This window comes from Otolemur garnettii, unplaced genomic scaffold, assembly GCF_000181295.1.
Source record: "Otolemur garnettii isolate 467f Iridium unplaced genomic scaffold, OtoGar3 scaffold00104, whole genome shotgun sequence".
NCBI classification, from domain to species: Eukaryota; Metazoa; Chordata; class Mammalia; order Primates; family Galagidae; genus Otolemur; species Otolemur garnettii.
The window spans coordinates 584,157-589,494 of record NW_003852499.1 but is presented as its reverse complement, the minus strand read 5'-3'; positions in this window follow the sequence as shown (position 1 = coordinate 589,494).

Below are 5,338 nucleotides of genomic sequence, written 5' to 3'. Positions count from 1 at the left end.
AGAAAATGCTATAGCAGGTAAACATTTATAATCATCCTTCATTACAGCATCAGGATGAGGTCCACCTTTTCAGTCACTATCTCATATTGGGAGGGGAGGAAGGAATCTCAATACTATATAATGTGATTTCATTTTTAGAAAAGTACGTACACATTTACATATACTTAAACCTGGAAGGTTATACACTAAAATGCAAATTATGGTTTTCTCTAAATGGTAAAAGTATAATTTAAATTTCTGTGTACTTATGGTTAATTTTTTCCATAATAATTATTATTATGTGTATAAGAAAGAAATTATACAAAGTTTATAAGAAGACAAAAGCAATTTTCCTAAATACTCCCCATACCCCCACGGAGGGGTTTCGGGGAGTGTGAACATCCTGACTCCTTCCCTCCACCAGCTTCCTTTCTTTTTTTTCTGAGATAGTGTCTCACTATGTCCCCCTCAGTAGAGTGACCTGGCAACACAGTTCACAGCAACCTCAAACTCTTGGGCTTAAATGATTCTCTTGTCTCAGCCTCCCAAGTAGCTTGGACTATAGGTGTCTGCCATAGCCTCTGGCTACTTTTTTGTTGCAGTTGTCGTTGTTTAGCAGGCCTGGGCTGGGTTTGAACCTGCCAGCCCCAGTGTATGTGACTGGCACCCTAACCACTGAGCTATGGGCACTGAGCCCCTCCACTAGATTCTTGTACTCTATTCTTTCTTCTGTATCTGAGAGCTCACACATGCCACCCAAAGTGCCTTTTTTCTACTCCCAGACTTAATTGAATCTGTCTCAGAGATGCAACATGCAATAGATTTTCTGCTTTCATAAAAATTTCCCTGGAGCTTTAAGGAACTCTCTTTTTGAGATTTTGTAGTCTTTCATTTGCAATGGTCTTTTTTTCCACTTCAGTACCACCTCATCACAACACAAATCCCACAAATTCATCAGTAACCCCTCCATCTGGGGAGGTCTGTAACCACAAAGTAACTCACCTTGGAAAATACAGGACCACATTTTCTCTGCATCAGAACATTCCCTTTACCTCAGGAATATAGCTAATTTCTCATATCTAACTTTTCTTATACTCTGCAAAGTTGGGGCTTAAGGCAGCATCATAAAATCCTTTCTTCCCCACTATACAACTGTACAACCCCTTTATGCTTATCTACAGGCAACTCAGTCTTCTGGAACTTTCTTATTTTCCACACATGGCCAATCAGAGAACCAGCAACTGATACCACCTATGCCTTGTTTTAAACCCTGTCTCCAGGCTCAGTGCCTGTGGCTCAAGTGGCTAAGGTGCCAGCCATATACCCCTGAGCTGGCGGGTTCGAATCCAGCCCGGGCCCACCAAACAATGATGACTATAATCTGGAGGCAGGAGAATCTCTTGAGCCCAGGAGTTAGAGGTTGCTGTGAGCTGTGATGCCATTGTACTCTACCCAGGTTGACAGCTTGAGGTTCTGTCTCAAAAAACAAAACAAAACAAAACAAGACAAACAAAAAAACACCCTGTCTCCATCCTTCATCTTGTCATTAATTCTGACAACCAGGAAGGGTTCTTACCTGTAGGGGAGACTGAGTTGGTGCCCAAGGATGTGCATCCATTTTTGGAACTCATTTCAGAACAAGTGGTTTCCAAAGCCATATTCAGAAGAGGCCTTTGGCTTTTATCAGAAAACCTGTTTCAGTGCTTCCTAAATTATTTTATAAATGAAAACCAAACGTGATTATATCTCCTTCCTGTCACTCAACTTAGAGAGACCAGAGGCAACATATATATAAATACCCTGAAAGAGATCTCATGAGAACTGAAACTGCAATGTGGGACGCCTCAGTCCACAAAGGCCCAGTCCCCAGGATCTGCACAGTTAGAATTACAGCCTTAAACATACATCAGCAAGTGTGAGAAAAGTGGGAACTCAAAGTGGGGAGGAAAAAAATAGGAAGGAAAGCAAAAGAGGAACCAAGCAAGTAGATAAGTCTTTTTCTGAGAAGTGTGTGCACTGAACTCACCAGAAAAAATAAAATTTATGTGCTTCCTTATAAGCTAACATAATTACTCAAACACACACTTGCTCATGCTGCTTTCACCTCATCATTTCTGGGTAAGCAGGCAAATCCTTGGTACCACATGGTGAGAGGATCATTGACACAAACGCATACGGCAGCCTCCCTACCTTCAAGGCCCAGCTTCCTCTAGCTTAGTGGGGAAGGCAAAGCTTGAGTCCTGGGCCTTCTGAAGCTGCTCCTCCCTGCTCTGGGCTTTCCCTCATTGTTCTCTCTGATCCCATCATGAGTCTCCACTCATTCTGCTGCTTGTCACCTCCAGAACTCTGGAAAGTAGCTCTCCTTACTGGATGTTGGAGGAGGGACCAGCTTCCATTCCAGCCTTTAATTCTCATACCCCCTCAGCAAAAGGGTATCCAGGTACATGTGACTGTTTTAACAGGTAGGACCACATTATTGAAAGGGATAAACTTAAACAGAGGGATAAATATGACTTTTCCCCAATCCTCCAAGTGGAATCTTTCACAGACATGCTCCCTGCTCACACCTGAATTCTCTGGCCTCAGTCTCCCTAGTGATCCTCCTTTTGTCCTCCTCCACTTAACACCTCTCATGCATCACACAGTCAGTCTTTCTCTCTCTCTTTCTCACAGTGGTTCCCTGGTGATCTTTTAGACTTCCTTAGGTTCTAGCACCCCACACAAGGTCCTCTCCACGGGTGGAAGCCCTCTTCACCTTGTAGGGCTCTGAGTCCCACCCTGGGCTATGTCACCATGTGGACAGATAATCCTGTTTAGTCTAAAACCCACGCCAGGTCTACCCTCTGCCTAGACACTTTCTGTATCCTGCCTAGACTCTGACACCCCATGTCAGGTCCTTTGCCTCCCAGCAAGGATGGCTACTCTTACCTTACTTAGGCTCTGAGTTCCCACATTGGGTTACCCCTCAGATAGACACCTTCCTTATCCTGCTTGGTCTCTGAAACCCACAGCCAGGTCTTCCCTCTGCCAGGATGCTCCCCTTATCCTGCTTAGGCTCTGAGTCCCAATCCATACTGGGCCAATACTCTGCATGAGTGCCCTCTTCACCTCTCCCATATGCTGATGTCCCACACCAAGCTGCCTGTCCACGAGGACCCCTCTTCACCCACTGAGGGCTGTGACTCTCCACATTAGGTGACCTAATGTGTGGATGCCCTCCTCACCTTGCCTGAGCTCCAGCTCCCTGCCCCTGGCCACCCCAGCACATAGATGCCCTCTTTGCCTCTCAGGCTCTGGCATCTCACACCAGGCTGTCCCTATTGTGGACCCTCTGCACCCTGCACCGGCTCTAGTTCTCCACGTAAGAACACTGTCCCACCCGCACAAGTGTGCTCTCCTCACTCTGCGTGGGCTCAATCACCACTGCAGAGCCAACCCCCTGCACACTCAGTCTTCTTGTGCCATCTACAGCTTTATTTAGGATTGAATTACATACCAAGGAATGGGAAAAGGGTATGACAAAGGACAAGGGAAGGATGAGGGAATTCCAAGTTCTCCACAATTAATGACTGGCCCTTACAAGCACTTTCATGTAGACAGGTGTGCACATGCCTCATATGTAGACCCCACTCCAACCCCCCCACCTCGAGATCCCCTTCCCCCGACCCTGGAAGTCTGTGTGGGCCTGCTCCTGCCCCTTCCCCAGGTATTCCTGGAAAGAAATTCCAGGTATTTCTTTTCAGTCAGTCTCAGTCAGAGCTGACTCAAATTCTTGCTCCTGCATCCAGCCATGCATTTTGCCCAGGTAGTAGGAATGCTGGGCAGTATCATTGTGGGGGATGCCCTTGCAGCCAGTAGGGACACTAGTCTAGGGTGACCAGATTTTAACATTTTAAAGTGGGACAACATGGCGGGGGGCGGAGGTGGGGTAGGGCGGGGTCAGGGCAGGGGACTGGGCAGGGCAGGGCCTGACAACAATGCAAACTTTGATAAGCAGTTCTCAATAATCACTTCTCAACAATTATTTGTTATTATTACAGTTTAACATTATAAAATTAACAAAAATAATATAAAACTCATATTCTGGCGAAATAGCCACATGGCAGCCGAAAACTGTATATTCCCTTCCTGTTCTCCCACCCGTTTGTGCATTCTTTCCAAAAATCGGGACTTTTTAAAAACGCTGCGGGACGCGGGACAAATTGTTAAAAAGCGGGACGTCTGGGACACTAGTCCCAACCTCTTGTGTCCCCGATGTTGGGATGGGACAGGGACTAGGAAGGACACACTATCAGGTCTCTTTCCAGTCCCAAGTCCTGAAACAGAAAGGGGCCCTCTAGAACTGGCCCAGCAGTGTCCACTAGGCGGCACTGCAGCCTTGTCTCACTGCCCACCGGCTGTGTGTGTGTGTGTGTGTGTGTGTGTGTGTGTGTGTGTACAGGGTGGTCGGAACCTTCTAGCCACATGGCGGCACTTCTCCAGAGGGAGCCTTGTTCTTCACTTCAGACTCTCAATTACCTGAGTGCCCTTCCCTTCCATCACCCAACACAGATCTATCAACCTCTCTCTCTCTCTCTCATAAATATGCTTTAATATATATTTTGAATGAAATGATTATAATTTCATTGTAGAAGGCAGAGGCAAGCAAAAACAAAAATTTCATAATTCCACCAAAAAATATTCATTTTAGTGTACATCATTATAACAGTCTTTCTATACATAATTTTAAAATATGTGCATATGAATTTTAAAAACAAAGCAAAAATGATCTTATTTCTATAAGCTGTTGTATATAATTTGCTTTTTTCACCCAGCACTAAAGTGTCATAAACAGTTTTCCTTGTTAGTAAGTAGGCATTTATTCACCTGTATTCTGGCTGCTTTGTAATCCAGTTATATGCAATTTTTTTTTTTCTGTTTTACTCTCTCACCTAGAGTTGAGTGCACTGCAACCTCAACCTCCCAGGCTCAAGTGATTCTCCTCCATCAGCCACCTAATAGCTGGGACTTCAGGCATGCACAACCACATATGGCTAATTTAAAAATTTTTTTTGTAGAGATGGGATCTCACTATGTTGGCCAGGCTGGTCTCAAACTCCAGGCCTCAAGCAATTCTCCCTCTTTGACTTCCCAAAGTGCTGGGATTGTGAGTGTGAGCCACCACACCTGGCTGTTCGCATTTCTTGAATTATTTTTAAAACAGTGATTTAGCAGGACCCCAATGGCCCTGACCTTATTTCTCTAGGCCACTCAAAATGTTGTCCATAGACCAGTAGTGTTAATATCACCCAGGATTGGCTTAGCGCCTGTGGCTCAAGTGGCTAAGGCGCCAGCCATGTACACCCAAGGTGGCAGGTTC